Source organism: Nelusetta ayraudi, unplaced genomic scaffold (assembly GCF_046127955.1).
Source record: "Nelusetta ayraudi isolate G7.1 ecotype Tasmania unplaced genomic scaffold, CSIRO-AGI_Nayr_v1 ptg000136l, whole genome shotgun sequence".
NCBI lineage: Eukaryota > Metazoa > Chordata > Actinopteri > Tetraodontiformes > Monacanthidae > Nelusetta > Nelusetta ayraudi.
In genome coordinates, this window is record NW_027466186.1 from 5,334,839 (window position 1) to 5,353,706 (window position 18,868).

Genomic DNA, 18,868 nt, shown 5'->3' on the forward strand with positions numbered 1-18,868 from the left:
CCCCAGTTGAATATAACTTTTGGGGCTGGGCTCCTGCAAAAAAAAAAAATCCAAATTGGTTTGACAGATTGACTGCATGTGGTATTGTCGCCCCCTACTTCTCCCCCACTACTTACTCACTGGCTGGTAGGCTGGCTGGAAATGTAGATATCCTGAAATGAAGCGGAATGACATGTAGTGTTTCCAGCAGCCTGTCTCGTGTCAGTAGCCATGAAGGAAGCCACAAAGTCATAGAGGAAGTGACTTAATGTAATTCTGTCTCCTTTAGAGAAACTTAATAACCACTGCCACTGCTCCTTTAATTGGCAGCCATAAAAATTGAAAGACGAACGTCTAAAGACCGATGATGAAACGCTCATCTGTTGTTTAATTTTTCCCCATTTAAAGCATGGAAAATACCAAGATTGCACACAGAAAGTCAGTCAGTCAGAGACCGGCATGACCAGTCCGTCTCTTTTGAGGAGGATGAAGCAGGAGCTAAAGCCGGGATTTAGTCTGGGGAAAACACAACCCAACAGAACAGCTTGTAAACTGCCACAGTGCGGATGCTGTGATGTCAGCAGTTTTATCACAACACAACACAGTTTCTTGATTGAAATGGAGATGAGGGAACAACAGAAGTTTTTCTCTACTACCAACTGGCTTTGGCAAGAGTTTTGTCAAACACTTTGTCATGGTGTCTTGCCACATTTCTGATGTTTAAGGGTGACATCTGTCACCGACAAGCGCTGGAAGACTCTTCGGGCTGTGCAGCAGGCAATGAGAAGTTTCTTGAAAAATGAGAGACATGACATTTTTAGAGTTGCCTTCAATTCAAATCAGCTTTATTTACACAGTGCCATATCAAAAACATAGCTTTCCATCCATCCTTCCATTTTCCTATCGCTCTTTCTTCTGCACTGCTGGAGTCTGTCCCAGCTGTCCTCGGCGAAGGCGGGGTTACAGCCTCAGACAGTTTATCACAGGGCTAAATAGAGACAAACAACCATTCACTGTCAAACTCACACCTACAGCCAACTTGGAGTTGCCAATTAGCCCTGTGTGCTTGACAGTGCTAACCCACTGCACCACAGTGTTACCAGTATAAAGTGCATACTAACATAATTTAAAGCATTTTTTTTTTTTGTAAAGGGCCTTGCCAGAATGTTGTGAAAGAGGTCTTTCCTTGAAGGACGTGCAAAATATACAAATAGAGTCGGGAAATGTTCCCTCTGGCACGTCACTTTAGCTTGTTCATGGCACAGACACAACACTTGCGTGGTATCTGTGTGTCAGACATTGTGTTCTACCTTATCACATGGCCACAGCTATGCCAACGGCCACGTAATTGTCTTGAAGAGGTGCTTGAGGCCTTTTAGCAGTTGGCTTGGTGACAGCAATATGGACAGACCCTCTGGGCCCGCTGCCATTACAAGTGAGGGTTGAGGTCGACAATCCCAGGTCGGTGGTCACGGAGAGAAGTACCGTCTGGATTTACCAGCGTGTTGCTATCGCACACAAACAACTTCAAATGCATTATGTTAAAAAAAAAAACCTACACACACACACACACACACACACACAATTATTTGAAACCTACACACACAGCGTGTGGACAAATGTGCTTGGGTCGCGTTTTATATGTAAAAACGTTGCACTGACACAAAATTGAACACGTGTGAGCCTCTTGCCTGATAATGGCATCTACTCTGCACAGTCAAAGTTATACACACGTGCAGATAATTGTGTCTAATTTGGGCCCCTCATATCTGTAGAGTTCTCCAGGGGACGAGACCTCATCAGGAATATATTGGTGACCTACATACTACTGTAGGAGCAGCTCAGACAGACACACACTCACACACACGCACGCGCACCAGCGTCTAACAGCACATGCTGCTACCCAGACATGGAGGCTGCATTGCTTGCACGCACGCCGACACAGGAAGATGTCTGTTCACTCTAGGTACCACTCTGCCCACACGATCAGATACACCCAGAAACAGGCTAGCAGGCATGTAAACATATCTATACACTGCGTGCGTGTCTTTGTCCACCCACTTTGCCAAACAATCTCAGACAAACTGTAAGCAGAAACAGATGCTCTCCCACGTTTTCTCCAAAGGGTCAACAAAGAAGTCAGTCTGCAGCGTTTTGTGAGTAATACAGTGAAAGTATATAATATTCCAGCTGTGAGGAGTGATGAGCTGACTAGTTTTACAAGTAAAAGTGGAGCTTTATGGGTCAGTTAAACTGTTTTAGAAAAATAATGAGATCTCATCCAACCATAATTCTGGCCTAGCACTCTTTCAAAACTCCCCTGACGAAGAATTGTACAATATGTACATACATATCTGGATGCTGCTTTTGGTGGTTTCCACTTCAGGCTGTCCCAGTTATCTGCTGTGGGCAGATCCTCCACTGATATGATACAATAACTGCAGCATGTGTTCAGTGCGAAGGGCAGGCATCGCTGTCTGCATGCTGTATTATGCATTCTGTTGGCACCAGACAGACCTCAAGTCATCATTCATCATTCATGGGCATTGTCTGTCAGCTTCACACTGCAGCAAATGGCCAAGAGGACCTGACTGAGAGAGAGAGAGGAAGAGAGAGAGAGAGAGAGAGAGAGAGGGGGGCAAACATTTTAAGCGAACTGTAACAGAAGGCGGCCTGACTCACGCACAAGTCATCCGTGAGTAAATCAGACGATAAATGAGAAAGAAAAAAGTTGCAACAAAAGAAAAATGACGTGCTGTGGCACAAAGGAAGCTGAAAATAAATCTGTGGAGCATTAACTCTTGTGTGGGTTGTGAGGTTAGAACCCCTGAGAAATAGCTGCAACGCCATGCAGACACATCCATTATCAGCCCGTACAGGTAACTGGGTAAAATGCTTTTCATAAAGATGAAGGGGTGGAGTCTCAACCTCAAATTTTCTCAGATAGAGTAACTGCCATGGAGTTAAAGTATCACCATATCTCTTAATATATGGGGTTAATGTCAGAGTCCAACCAATGACGTATTTATTCAGAGATAACAAAATGACAGTGGAGCTCTTAGAAAACATCCTGTTTGTATGTGGAGGGACATAAAGACACAAGGATACATTGGGGCTAATCTGTAATTGATACCAACTAATCTGTTCCATCTGAACAATAACTATAGCCTTTCTTAGTGTTAGCCAGTTCTTGTTTATTTGGACCTAAAGAGATACTCTATCATCGTTTCATTTTTTTTTTTTTTTTTAAATAAGCTGAAAGTCAGATTGACAAAATGTTCACATGCTGTATTTTACATCCCCCAAAAATCTATTTACTTTGCCCTGATATAAACCATCTGCAAAAGAGCATATAAAGTTCCCTAACATTCTGAAAGTTTTATTGCAACCATAGCACCACAGGAGAGCAAATACTGATAGACGATAGAAAGATCAGTTGGGCATCTCCAACCTTGACAGAACAACAGTACACTGCTTTTTGATTTGACACAGAAGTTCTGCAGGAAGTTGGTTTGTCTGCCGGTACCCCGAGGCAAGAAGGAAACAAGTGAAATCATTTGTGAACCCGACTTAGAGTAGTTGACCCACTGTAAACTTTCCATTTATATTTAGGCCAGTCCATAGGATGTTCACTAGAGAGAAAACCAGAAAATATTTGTTTCAGACTTTCTCTATATTGAATGTGAAACTGTTCTTTCTTAAAATTGCATAAACTTTTGTTTGCTTTTAACTGTATTGAAAATGTGCTGATTGTTGTTCTGATTGCCATTTTTGGGGCATCTCTGTTTTTCCTCCCAATATTTATCTGTGTCTATTGTGCAAGTGCAAAAGTCCCACGTTTTATAGATCTCCGTGTGATTTTGAATATGTAGCATAATAAGTAATGTTGATTTTGATTATAAAAAACTGAAAACCGAGAGAGAATAATGGTGCACGGTGATGGTTATTTGTCTAGATAGCAGGATATTGTTGTCATGAAATGAGACGGGAAGCGCGGGAGAGTCAAATTGAAATGGACAGAAAAAATATGAGAGACGGACAGGCGGCGAGTAAGACGAGGGCAAGATTCTGTAATCATACATTCAGCAAGTGCACTACCAAAGAGCTGAGCCACTGTTATGTAAAACCGAATGTAACATTCATGAGAGCGCCATCGTCTCGCTCTTGGCCCGTCGGGATGGTGCATAAACGACCCATATGGTTGGCTGCTAAGCCACTATCTGAAACTCATCTCAAGCAAACAGGAACACTTGGAAAGGTTCAGTGCCGCAGCAGAACGGCTGATAGATGTGTGGCACAACCTTTATTGGAATGAATGGGAAGGATCATATGTTGCCCGAGGAACTCGGGGTATATCCAAACCTTGGGAAAAAAAAAAGATGAGGGTGGAGGGGGGCGGTGTTGAGTGGTGGCGCGATGGAAAAAGATGTTGTTGCGGGGGGCCGGCCGTCTTGGGTGGGAGTGGGGGCGGGGTTTAGGCAATAAGAAGACGGATGAGATCGAGAGGGAGCTGTGACATGCTCAGGCAGAAAGCATGCTTTCTGTTAGCCTGAGAGCTAACCACACACACACACACACACACACACACAGATGCCCAGGCGTTGTGATGTGGTTAGCTTGGGATTCTGCTTCTGAATGAGTGTGTGTGTGTGTGTGTATATATATATATATAGTATATATATATATATATATATATATATATATATATATATATATATATATATATATATGAGCTATGTGCTGCAGGAAGCTGTGCCAGATCTGCAACACTGCACCCCGCCATCATACGAAGACTGGGACTTAGAGGGCTCTGGCCCTCTGTTGTGGTTTCTTTAATTCCCGACATCTCTGTACCCCTCCACCTCCCTCCCACCCCCCGTCTCTGACTCTCACTCTATCTCCATCGCCACTGTCTATCTGTCTGTCTGCCTGCCTGTTTCTCGCTCCAACGCTCTGCTTCCCTTTGGCTGTTTCCCTCCCTCTAAATTCTCCCATCGCTCTCCTCTCCCCCAACCCATCATACGTCTTCGGCTTCCTCTGCCTTATTGCAGGCGCGGGCTCAACATCAGCAGCCATCGGACGGTGTGACACAACAAGAGGAGTGGAGCGCAACAGATTTTTTTTGTATTTTTTTCCCCCTAGGGTAATCTGAAGTCGTGAAAGCAAAAAGGAGGCCTTTTTGGGGAAGGTATGGAAGTATATAGGGTTTGGGAAATGTCTGATGTGTGCCTCAGACTGCTGGAGAACTTGATCTTCGGGGCATGTGTAGGCCTAAGTGCTGAAACATGAACGCAGGAGGAGTTTAGATCATGACTGTAATGAGTATAGGAGCCTCTTTCCAGATAAACCTCACTGCTCTGTGATCATAAGGTGGTGGGCTTTGCTGAGGTTTATGGCTTCTGTTGTGGTTGCTTTGTACTTCTGAAATCTCCCCCCCACCACCGCCCCACACCGGATTGTCATGGCACTCACTCAGCAACTCTCCATCACTCATCGCCTGTCCTCACTCACCTCCGATGCCTTTTTTTCTTACTTCTTAAGAGAGCCATTTAACTATCTCTTGTTGACACAGCCCTGATGTCTGACTGCCAGAGCTTTCAAGTCATCTTTTTGTTTTCTAAATCTATTTTTTCTTCTTTTTCTCCTCCCAGTCCTTGTGCAAATCTTTGAAAAATCTGCTGGTCCGTCCTCAGTATCGCAAGTCACAACCCAAGGCACCAACGCACAGACAGGACACACATATCCCTAAACACAAACAAGCAGAGGCAAATGCAGCCATGGGTGAACTAATGCGCACACAGCGAGCCTGACAATCAGACTTTATGTCTATACAAACACACACACACACAACCACGTTCTCTTATCATCACCACCTCCTCCGCCCCCCTCTGTTTCCGAAACCTCAAACACCCACACACTGCCTCTTGATTCAATTAAACCTTAGTCAGGCCCGGATTGTGAGATGCCCCATGGAGGGAAGTGGTGGTTCTGCAAGTCTGTTTTTTGTTGTTTTTTTTTGTGCGTGAACCCCCCACCCCCCACCCCCCCACACACATACACACACCCTTAAAAAAAAAATCACTTCAAATTCGCCACGGCAGCTCCTGCTAGCAGTCATAATGAATGAGGAACATAGACGGATGGACCCCAGATACATAGACTCCACTGCCAGACTTCCCTCAGCCGCTTCTTGTCCTTCTGTCTTTCCACATCATTTTTTGGGGGGTCTAATTTAGTTCTTCCTTCTACTCGTATGTCTGTCTCCCTGTCTCACTCTCAATCTCTCCTCCCTAATGAGACAGAGACTGTCCTCCCTGTGGGGAAAGAGGTCAGTGCTCCTGAAACAAACACGTGCGTGCGCAACCGCACGCGCGCGCACACTCACGCACGTGCACACTCACACACAAAAGGCACAGGCAGACAGTGACCCATAAATCCCATCTCTATTATGCAGAACATCAGTTAGCTGATGGTGGAGCTGATTATGCGGTAACCCTCCGCCAGCCCACAACTCCCTGTTGGATATCTGCTTTTAAAGCCCAATCCCAAATGTCTTTTTAGCATATCAATAGAGAATTATATATTCCTAAACAGTGGGACCCGCATACATATAGTTTCTTCTCAACTTGCTCATCTCATCTTGTCACAGTGTGTGGCCATTTCAAAAGGTAAGCAAAGAAAAGAAAAATAGAAAAGCAAATACATTTGTGGCAAGGTAAACACTTTCCTCTTAAACCCTCACAAATGTCTCTGTATCTTGGTATGATTGCCACTGAAGACATTATTCGAAAAAAAAAAAAAAAAAAAATCATTTATTCCAAACTAGCTGCAGTGTCGTGTAGTGTAGTGCTCTAAGCTTGCACATTTGCATACACTAGAGAGTAGGCAGGTTTAGCAGCAGCAGGTCAGCTCTTTTTTTTCCTTCTTTTTTTTTCGAGAGCTGTTGTAAAATTGAAGATCAATGCATTTTAATTTGTGTTGCAAATGGGGTCAGTCGTAACTAAACAGGTAATTTATGTTGCCGCTCATATCCGGCAGGTAACACTTAACATTAGATGGAGCACGCATTAAAGAGTTATTCTGAGCATTTTGAATGCACTAAAATCAGTACAGTCAGTCTTCTATTAAGGCGATATTGCAAGCCTTTTACTGAGATCCTATTTTTATTAGCAATAAGCATAAAGTAATGTAAAAGCTGCACCACTTAAAATCCCAATCACTCTAGTAATCCAGTAACACTTATTAACAATCTTGTCTTGTACTGATACTAACTACTGATTAAATTATTCTATACAAAAATAACATTATTTAAAAATGTCCTGACAAGTGGAAAAAACCCTTTACAAGCAAATATTCTTTTCACGGTGAGTACGTTATAGTTAGTTGTTGTTTTTTTTCTTTGCTGTTTGTCATCCTTCTCCACTTTTAATCTCCATCTACATATTTTTGATACCTTTGCAAAGAACTACGAGTCAGTTTTCATTGTTTGGATTTATGAAGGGCTGCGCAAACTGAGCACCGTGCTGAGTAGTTTTCATGGAAGTCAGCAGTGTGCCTCTGAAATTGCTCGGAGTACCTTGGCTTGACTGTGTCCCAGAGGGTTGGCGTTATAGATTGGTGCAGTGTCGGGGTGAGAAGTGGTGACCCCAAGAAACATTGCTTACTAAGCAAATAAGCAAGTAATCTGTTTGGGTGTGTGCGAGTGGATAAATGTGTGTCCATAGTCTATAATACAGGCCTCTGGATATATCTGCAACCATGTGTGTGTGTGTGTGTGTGTGTGTGTGTGTGTGTACACGCAAGTGTGTGTGTGTTTGCTGCTTGCTCATGAAAAGTGGTCCCTTTTGCATGTTCATTGATAATGCCATGCACTTCCATTCTGCATGTTTTAGCTTCGTAATTGAAAGGCCATCTGCGGTCCACCGGGGAGGTTTAGTAAAGGGTAAACTGCGAAGCTCATTATTTTAAGGTGATGGAAGCCACCAGAGGCCACAACATATTAGTTTGTGTCCAGTTTAACCTTCAATTAAAGTATGTGAGGCGTACGCATGCACAGAATTCATGCATGTTATTTCTTTTGGGGTATTGGACAGGGGAGGGTTGCGCCTACTTGCATCTTCCCAGACAGCATTAATAAAGAATAGGGAGGGGGGGGGGGAACCAAAAAAAAAACAAGACCCTCGTTATAGGTTAATCAGTCCAAACTTTTTCCGTCTTCACCAAAACTTTGGTTCGCGCAAATCACCACGACTTGATTAAAGCTAGTGAGTTTGCTAGAGTGTGCCTGCCTTTGTATGAGTGTTGGGTCAATAAACATGGAAACAGACGTGACCTGCGTGTCTCAGCAGTTTCCTGTGTAAGCTGAGCTTTGCCTCAGTGTGTCCCCTCGGTTCTCCTGTCACTCCTCACGCCTGCAGAGCAACGTTCTCTCCTCCATTAGTGGGACTGTGTGTTTGCACACCAGCACACGTGTGTCTGTCTTTACATGCATGTGTGTTTCCATCTGTCTCCTGTCACCAGCAGTCCTCTCCGCACCATTAGGACCTGTTAAGATCAAGGGTCATTTCTATAAAGGTCAAAGTTCAGCCTTCAAAAAGGTTAAAAGTCACCGGGTCGGGCCTGGTGTGAGGTGACATTGAACAAGCGCGCTGCTGAAGGCTTGACAAGTAACACCTTTGGGAACTTAAAGAACATCCCACATGGGCAGCCCACAGTACATCTCATATAAAGACATACCACGGCTCGCTTTTATAGGTAAAGTGACATAGGAAACTGCCCTAGAGGGATAAGTAGCTGCTGTAAAACCCTAAAGAGTGATTTAAAAAGACTAGTGAAGCTCTCACATTTGTCAAAGTTAGGTATTATGCCTTCAGGAGTTCAAACAAGTTATTTTACACATTGTTTGGTGCTGATCTAGCAGAGCAGTTGAAAGATCTTGGTCATCCATTGTGCCAACGTCCACTGGAAAGCATTTTTAATCACTTTCAGTTTTACATAACCAATCAGCCTCCTTTATGATTAAAGAGCCGTGAGATGCGAGAGGAATTGATTTCTTACCAAAGCGAGAGGCAATTGCACCATGCTGCTCTGAAAAACCACAGAAGACAAGGAATAAAAAGCTACGAAAGGTGGTAATCAATGACTGCCACAAAAAAAGACTTGCATGAAAAGTTTAGATTGCAGCCGTTTCATCAGAACTGGATGTCGTTTTTACATAAAAAAAGAAAAAAAGAAAGAAAACAGCACTGATTTTTTTTTTTAATGTGGATGATGTCTTCGTTTTACTCTCAGCTGGCTTTAACAAGAGTTGCATCAAACGAGTACCAACAATGTGTGGCAAATGTTAGTGTTCACACATAGCTGAGCTGGCAGTAACAAATCTCCTCGGTCCACTGGACTGGTCTGATAGTTTGTCCGATCCCCTTCCAAGTTTTGCCTTTCCTTTTCAAATACTTTACACGGTCTCCCAACCAGATGGGTCCATGAGATAAATCCGTTCCATCTGGTGTGCCAGGTTTGTTGTTGTTATTAGTAGCATTAAACCACTGGGAGATGGCAATCTCTGCCCTAACTTCTCACAAATCTAGCTTGGACACAACCTCATCTCGAGTAGAAACCACCGCGTACACATGGAAGTCTTCATTCCTCTGTAAATGTAAACTCATTCCATCAAAACCAGTTGAAAGACGCAATCACAGACTTTCTTTCATCCACAGGCTTTAATTGGCATTTGTAACAATCTGTTTAATGATGGTATGCAAACAGACGAATATGATAAAAATAATCATCAAAGTAAAGAGGAATATGGGAGAACTGCCCCACAGATGAGTCACTGTGGAAGGTCTTGGGTTGTTCTGCGTGGAACAGAGGACTTGAAAGAAGAGGAAGTCCAGGTTCACCCTGGAATTACCAATAGGGGCTGTTTGGCTTCCACATGCAGACATCCGCTAACATCAACACACAAACACACCCGCACCCTAGCACTGACAAGCTCACGCACACAGTCTGCCTGAGCAAATGTCTCACCCCTGCTCCAAGTCAACCCATTCACCCGGCCCCGGCAGTTAAAAACAAAGTTTTCCCCTCCAGCTAAACTCAGGCCTGACCATAATTGAGTGTGTGCTCTCAACTGAGTTTATTGAATTTTACTTTACTGCTGTACTTTTATTGTTTGCCGTGTACTTGCTGTACAGCTGCGCTCTGTTGTACCGCATGTGTTTATATGTTTGATACCGGGGGACGACTTAAATAAATATCTCTTGTGCTGCGAAACGTCTACTCTTCTTATGCATTGTTTATGAAGAAGTGAGGGAGTGTCACTGCTGGCACATTTGCAATGGCCAGACACAGCCCAGGCAGTGCAACCACAACTTTTACAACTAATGCATTCCAGTGTGATCCGGGCAAAAACATCATGTGGACCAAGTTCACCATTTTGAGTTATATTTTTATAACCACGAAAATGGGAGGGAACCATGCAGTCTGAGCCACAGTACCCGCCCGCATTGTTGCTTCATTATCAGTTGTTATGGCTGCACTAGCAGAGGTCACAAGGTTTGTGAACCTACTGGAGAGATGCAAAGAAGAGATAAAGTCAGACTTCACTGACAGTCATTAATGTTGTATGTATATGAATAATAACTGAATAGTTTTACATACAACACATGGACGCAATGTGCAAAATAAAGACGGATCGGCCATTCTCTTTTATGTAAGCAGACACCCAAAATAAAGCATGTTGATCCAGCTGGAATGTTATCCAGAGCAATTTCTGCAGATTTTTCCCCCTTTTGTATTGCCAACAAATGAATATCTGTTGCCACAATTATACTTTGTGAAATTTGTGCTTGCTTATTGAAAGCCTGGCAAACCAAGTCATCAATAACCAGTAGCAGATGTCATAAGAAAGAAAAAAAAAAAAAAAAAAACCTTTCAGTAGCATTTCACTTCTGATTTAGCTTTTCCAGAATTGTCGAGGTCTGTTCATTACGCCTGGTTTGACTCTGTCAACTGGAAGGTTAAACGGTGAAGTCAGACTCAGGCACGCGGACTGATAGGCTTTGTAAAATGACTTGCTTTCTCCAGAGGAGCAGTCTGACACAATTAATCATCAAAAAAAGGCCCTCCAGATGTCCAGAGAACAGCATATTTAGCCCTCTGTTTACTGACTCAGCTCCAGCTTCCTGCTAAAACCAAAGCTGGTGTTTTGTTAAACCGTCCACGTGTTTTGGACTAAAAAACAAGGAGGCAACAGGAGAGTCTCAGAGGGGGGAAGCAACGTCTCAATGGGGGGCGGGGGGTTATCGTAAACCTGGGATGGGTGTCAGCACCCTTTGTGACATCACACAGACTACTGTTTGAAGACATTAGTGAATGAGAATTTCCAACTGAATTTTGCGGAGCAGAATGCCGTCTCTTTTCAAACACCTGAATCCAAGATCAAGGTGCCTGATCAATTCTACACACACTCCTTGACGGCTCCAGGTGTGCTTTATCTCCCACATGCTATACAAGCTGGTTAGGTTGCTAAATTCCTGACTTTACCGCAGCCCTCTCGGACACAACCCACTTAAAGCCCTGGGTGTGGGTGCTGTGTGTGGGCATGCATATGTATGAATGTGTGTCCACCCCTTCCCCAGTTGGAACAGGATGCCGTGGGTCAAAGGGCAAGGTCAAAGGTGAAAGCCTGACTAAATAATTACCAGATACGATGACTCACACGCACACACACACACACACACACACACACACACATTTCAAAAGGCACAGGCCCACAACTATATGGGTTGTTATTTTTGAAATGTCTGGACACTGTCTTCCTCTCTGACCCCCCTCCCCAAGACCTCTTTAGCTCGTGCACACACCTTCACCTATATACACAAACACACACTTGAACGTGGTCTCTTTACCTCCCTGTCTGAGTGACACACACACACACACACCCACATACGCACGCACACACAGACACACAGGTTCCCAGGCTGAGAGCTTGTCCCATTGACAGGCTATCAGTCAGGAAACAGAGGGGAGAAAAGGAGACGAGAATGAGAGACGGAGAGACTGGGTGGCCAGATTTGGGCTGTCATTCACAAAGGGTCAAAGGTCACACCCAGAGCCCACTGACATGTATGCACACACATAGGCACCGCAAAATACGTATGCGTGCACTCAGAAACACACACACACACACAAAACAGCGTTTGTCAAAACAAGGTCAAAAGTGGAGGGCAGACAGCTGGCTGCCTTTGCAGAGCGACCGAGGCAGAGCAGACAGCTGGCTAGTTTTACAGGCGTCTGCCCTTTAAATAGAGATGGAAGAAAGTTTAAAGAGGGTGCAAGTGAATGTTTACAACAGGGCAAAGAGGTGCAAGCACTTCCTCTAATTGTTCTGAACGTGCTTAATGTCGGCAACATGCCTTCGAGAAATCATGAGCACGCTGAAAGGGAATAATTTAATTAGCAGAAAGCAGGACGCCATAATGTAATTGGATCAGATTAAATATAAACTTAATGTCTTGATGTTTTTCGCCACAGGCATGGCATAGTTTGCCCCTCCCCCCCGCTCTTTTGGGCAACCTTTAGTAAACTGTTGATGAAGAGGAGGGAGGCGAAACAAAAACAGTGCCGTTGCCAAGTCCTCTGTTTTATCCCCCTATTTCATATCGCTGTGCCACACTTTTTAATCATCCCGATCGGTCCAGACCTAGACGGCCCAGTTAACCTCCTGTGCTTTTCAAGCCCCCAACAAACTAATTGGTGCAGTGATGAGAAGACATTGGCAGAGAGACCCTGGACAAAACACACACACACACACGTACGCACGCACGCGCACACACACACATACACAAAGACAAATGAGTATATCTGCACATTCTATCACGCAGTCTACACATGTTTCACAAATACAAACAATGTCACGCAGGCAGACAGGTAAGGTTATACAGACAGACGTGCACTTCCCTGAGACTCTGGCCAACCATATGGCCTTCAGGTCGGCTATTGAGCTCACAAAGTCTGGCCAAGACAAATGGGAGCTGTATTTTCTCTGACTGCCGCCGACCGTGGCTCCGATGGCAGAAACGGCCAAGATTAGGTGGAGAAGGTGGCTGCAGGGTTTCATAGTAGGCTGTGTGGTAATAAAGGTGTTAGAATGTAATACTAGGAACAGCCTTCTGATCTCATCAGTATCCGAATATATTCCTTTATAAACTACGCCAACACTGGAAGGTTTTCATTTTGAAAGCAGCTTTAGGCTGAAACGAGTGTTTCACCACCATGTCTGATCTGACGGCCATCCACGGCTCTGAAAGCAGGCGCCAGCTCTTGTACTGAGCCTTCAGGATCAAAAGGGAAGTGAATTTTCCCCGAATCCATATAAATGCGTGAGGTTTTAATGACACAAAGTGGCAAAAGTTTTATGCTTTATAATTAAGACCTACTCAAGTAACTTTGCCCTCCATTGACTCTACATGTTTAAGCCTTCCTTAGAAGCTGTGTGAGAGGATGTTTCAGTGAGTGCTCAACATTTGAGGGCTGTTAACATTTGGTCCTTAATTTCGTTTAGTATTCCAGTCTCTGGCCTTGGTACTTAATGAATAAGGTGGCTGGCTATATCAGGGTTTTTTTGATTAAAAACATAGCATAAATTAGTGTAATTAGAGCAAAATGTTCATCTGTGTTAGAGTCTATTTTTTTTCTTCTCCCTTCGAGTGCCAGTCTACGGTCCACAAACCCCAAAGAATAAAGTCCCTGTTTTGCACAGCGCTGGGTGCCAGGTGGGAGAAGACAACATGGGTGGTCAAGGTAGATCCGCCAGGTGGGTTTTAAAGGTGGGAAGTAGAGCGGAGTGCACGGTGTGGTCAGAGCTGCAGGGAGGAATCCCACAGGTCAACTCACCCACCGACACACACCAACTGATAGGCCCAGTGACAGAGTGAAAGATGCATGGTTAACCAAACATGGAGACCAACTGAGAGTCAGGCCAGAAGCCAGATGAACAGATGATTGTGTGACTACACCCACACACAAACACACACACACACACACACACACACAGGTCACCCAAGCCAGTCAAGCTGCCTTTTCTTTGCCCGTGAGAATGATTAAGGGTAAGCGGTGATACACACACATTTGTCTTATTAATGCTGCGCTGTCTCCTTCTTTAGCACAACTCACACGAGAGTAATGTTTTCTGTGTGAATTTATATTTTCGTCCCATGGCCCAACCCCGCCATTGATCATTGATGTGTCCGGGAAAGGTGAGTAATAAGTAAGGGCCCGCGTGTTTAAAAATTCAACAAAACATTATACCGCATTAAAGTCCACATTTGATGCAATGTAGGCCTTGCATAAGTACGCAGCGAATACGAAGCCGCCGTAGGTTTAATATTTCATTGGCGAGATTGCGTATATTTTTTATAAGACTGTGTCAAGCATGCAACAAAAACCATCCATCTAACAAGCAATTTCATCTCACATTCAGCCTTCCACACTGTGTGGGACTGTTTTCAATGCCACACCTGTCTTCTGCACAGTTTCTAATAAAACTTGGCCCCATCCCACAGGACGAATAAGACATACTGCCCTTATGGATGTTTTTAATCTAAAGAAATGCAAATGCAGTTTCAAACTGTTTACTCAGCAACCTTTAGAGGGTAGAAGAAGGAAGGCCTTGTTAAAAATGGAGAGGAAAATCCTTCTCTGATGGTTTCTGCTATATGAAACTGAATTATACATGCTCTAAATATGTGACTGTATGGCCGTCCTAAATTACATCATTTGTTCAGAACAAAAAGGGTCGATTTACATCTAACAAGACCTGTTCCTCAGGTTTAATAATGATGTAAATGTCTAAAGGTCCACTGGGCGAACTGAACAGATTCTTGTGGGCACAAATGTTACCTTGTTTAACTTCATACAAATGTAATATCATCGACGTGTACCTCTTTTTATTCATAAGACTTGATAGCATTTACTTTGTGTACATTGGCCATGGCCATGCAAATCACTCGACTGTTATTATTATTACAACTTATTTATACATACTGTATGCAGTTATAATGATGAGTTCACATTGAAACTCTTCAATACTGCGTCTACAATCTCTATTCACGTGAATTCCAATTAGCTGCTTTGCCTAAATTAAAAGGATCTGTGCAGAGCTCTGCGTGTTGTCTATTGCAAACATTCAATCAGTGTATTAATGTTCCTCTGAGCCAGACTCCACCAGCAAAGTATTACAATGTTATGGTGTGATGTGTAATGTGTAATCTGATCTGATGGTGGTAAATAACTCCACCCAGCCACACAGGGAGTGGGAGAATTTCAGACTCCTTCTTTATTCCTAAATTAGGTGGGGGGAAATGAGTCATTGCACAATGGGACTGTTGTATTATTAGGCCCTCAGAGGAAGCTACAATTGTCGGATCAGACTCTGAAAAAAAGTAAGTCTGGGAAAATATTAGCTTCCTGCCCAGAATCAAGTTGGTTTAGTGTTCGCAGTTCTCGCTGCTGTGAACACTTGAACGTCCTTGTGAATTTTATCCTTCCTCTCTCCGATTCGTTCTCTTGCTCCACCTTTCCAGCTGCGCCTGGTATACACTGAATAAACTTTGAGGGAAATTCAAGCCAACACAAAAATAAACACTCAAAAACGCACCAATCAAAATAATCTGGCACAACAAAAATACAAACCGTACCAGTGAGTATGATTCCCATGAGAAGATCTCGGGGATATTACTGAAAATCATGCTGACACAGATACATCAGTGTGTTTGTGTGTGGAAATAAGATAACAGACAAATGGAGTCAAACAGCATGATAGTGAATGAAAGGCAGACGGTTTACTTTTATTACTTCTTGCTTCAACAGCCAAGCTTGTTTGCCAGGAGCACCTCTTTGTCTCTGGGTGCTAGAAGGAACGAAAGGGTGAACGTTTCCCTCGAAATAATCTGGTTGGAAGCCAGCGTGTGTCTCTCTAGGGCAGCAAATACTGCCTGCGTGACCTCAGCCGAACTCAGCTCAAATGGTACACTCCTCTCTCGGCTGATGTGGAGCTAAAAGAAACTGGGTTGAAGCAACCAAGCAGAGGGGTGGAGAAGGGAAACAATATTTATCACATTAACAAGCAAAACTTGACGAAATCCAGTGATATATGGGCAAAATGGAGATACTGTAAATCCCAAGTGAACTTAGCACCGCTACCACATGACGTTTCAAACGGAAATATTATTGAAATAGATTTATAAACCAGTATAGTCACAGTAACAGAAGGAGTCACAGTACTGCTCATTCTTGCAAAATATTTGCAGCCCTTTTAATCTTCACATGATCTAAGAGACTATAAACAATTGGCTCAAACAGTTAACCATCTGTCTTTGGATTCTAACCAATACCTTTGAAGTCCCTGCAACCATTTCAAAGCTGCGCACCTCGACCACAAAGACTAACATGCGCATTCACCCAAACCTCGGCCTCTTTTCCATATTTCAGCCTCCTCAGGCAAGGGAAACTTTTATGGGCCAACACGCTGACCTTTTTGAAAGAGAGAGCACAAAGTAGCACAGAAAATCACAAAAAATGTGAGTGGAAATAGGACTTTCTTAATGTTATTAGGATGATTCTGTTTATTTTTTTGAAAACAAGTGAGTAAGAGAAAACACGACACATTAAGGGCAGCTGTACCAGGTTCTTATCAAATTATTGTTGCAAAATATTTTCCTGGGCCATGCAGAGAAACACTAAAAGAAGCTTGCCACCACCACTGTTTCACAGACACCTTCTCTTTTCTAAACTAAATACAGATTATTTTATTTTTATTTATTTTTATTTTTTTGTTTGTTTTTGGTGGGGGGGGGTGGTTGTGGACTTGTGGAAACTAATTTTCAATTTAATACAGCCAAATGAGAAAAGCTAAGCCTACAGTGTACTCAGTTGGTGAATTTCTTAATAAGTTGAAATGGGGTTGTTAGGCCCTGCCAAAAGTACTGTATGTGCTTATTGAACATCATTGTCGTTTCACTCTGACTGAAAGTTGAAATATTTACTGCTTCAGAGAGGACAGGAAATGTAGCTCGAGTAATGGATTTTTGAACTTCATTCATCCATTTTCTATGCCCGCTTCTCCTGCACTCAAGGTCAGCTATGCTAAACTATCTTTGGCAGGGTAGAACCAGGACAAGTTGCCAATTTATTTATTTTTACAACCATTTGCACTCGCACTCACACCTATAGATAATTTAGAGTTGCCAAATCACCTTACATGGATGTTTTTGGACCACAAAAAAGCCCGAGTATCAACCCTGCAACCTTCTTGCTGTGAGGTGACAGCGCTAACTACTGTGTCACCCAGTTTTATACTTAATTATGTGTATTAAAAACCAATGTCTTAAAGAGAAGAAACAAGAAAGGGCTGTATTAAGACAGGAGAGAACAAGACAGTTTGGTAATAAAGAGAGGAAGACTAGGGTGACGAGAGGAAGAGGGGGATAGAAAGTGAGGAACAGAAATAAAAGAGAGAGAAAATGAATAGAAGGAAAGATAGAAACTGTTTGTTGAAACGAAGCAGAAGCAAAGAGGAAATGATGAAGCTGGCACCTGAGAGCAAAGGTAGAGAACGGAAGTGATGAGTTTGGAGGAAGAGTTCAGCAAAGGCCCTGGATCCAATCAAAAAATGTGTTTTTGATTCTGCTTTTGGTTCCAACCTAAAATAATGTTCCGACATAGACTTGCTCATACCTAAGCAGTAACCTTGGTCTTTGAATGGGCACTTGTTCCCAGAGAAACACTTCTCCGTGGCCTCAGATGAACTGTAGAACCTCACCGCATGTATGAACCAAGCACTGAGGAATTAACTTACCTGCTTTCACCCTAGAAATGCATGACTCACAGCTATACACAGCAACGACATTCTCTCCGTTTAACAGGCTGTAAATCTATTGTCAACAGATTCTTGTCCCGATGGAGACCTTATTAACATTTGCATGGGTGCAACTCCACATTAAAATTATCACATATCTGCTGCCGAATTACTGTACGTGGGAAATAAGTGCTCGTTAAAGTGTCCACCAAAGTTGTAAATGCTAACACTAGACGCATTCAATGTATCATGTGACTTTCTTATCTTGTCTTATCTTTCCGTATCTTATCAGTCAGAGTCACTCACAGGTTTTTTTGCCTCCTGTAAAAAAAAAAAGAACACCCCAAGCACAATTATTATTTTTGAAATAATGTCATCCACATGCACCTCATGAAATGAAGAAGGTCAGTTGCATGCCAGACCAGCTGGTGGCATTATAACCTCTTAAAATAAGAATACATTGACCAATCAGAAACCTGGAAAAAAGCCAAACTTTGCATTACCCAAAATGGAACAACAGCAAGAACAACAGCAATGAGCCAGTGCGCAAAAGATGACACAATAAAGACAGGTCTAACAAGATGTTGTCTGTGTAAATGCCAACAGTGTGAGAGCTTTTTTTTATTTTAAGTTCAGCTTATATAATGGTAAGACTGCATAAAAGAAGCTACTTTTGTTGAAATAAATTTAAAATCAACAAGTCCACCTATGAGTAGGCAAGGCCTTAGATTCTCAACAAGCACAGCTAAAATGTTTCCTGCAAAAAGTGCAAAACAACACTTTGACAACAAAAGTGAAAGCACCAAGTGCTAATCTTGAAAACAGGGTTTAGAGAAGTTTGCGGAAAGTGCTTTACACACTTGCATATGCTCAAGGTCGGTTTAGCCCTGCTTCATGGTGAGAGGGTGACGAGCAAAAGATCACATTACACACATGCAATATTGACATTAGTGCTAAATAGTGAGTGACAAAGGATAAGAAAGTGGCAAAAAAAAAACAAAACACAATTGACGTTAATCTCTTAACTGTGTG

The 18,868-nt window shown here is 43.0% G+C and overlaps 1 long non-coding RNA gene across 2 annotated transcripts in view; it reads right to left on the bottom strand.

The window, feature by feature from the left end:
* Nucleotides 1-2,321: 2,321 nt before the first annotated feature.
* The window catches only part of LOC142879457 (uncharacterized), a 69,699-nt gene continuing 53,152 nt past the window's right edge, over nucleotides 2,322-18,868 (bottom strand). Inside the window, exon 4 of one of the 2 annotated variants that reach the window (XR_012925304.1) lies at nucleotides 2,322-2,566. This is a non-coding gene — a long non-coding RNA (uncharacterized LOC142879457). Of the gene's footprint in view, nucleotides 2,571-18,868 lie in introns of both variants that reach the window. The other variant, XR_012925302.1, reaches the window with a different exon arrangement.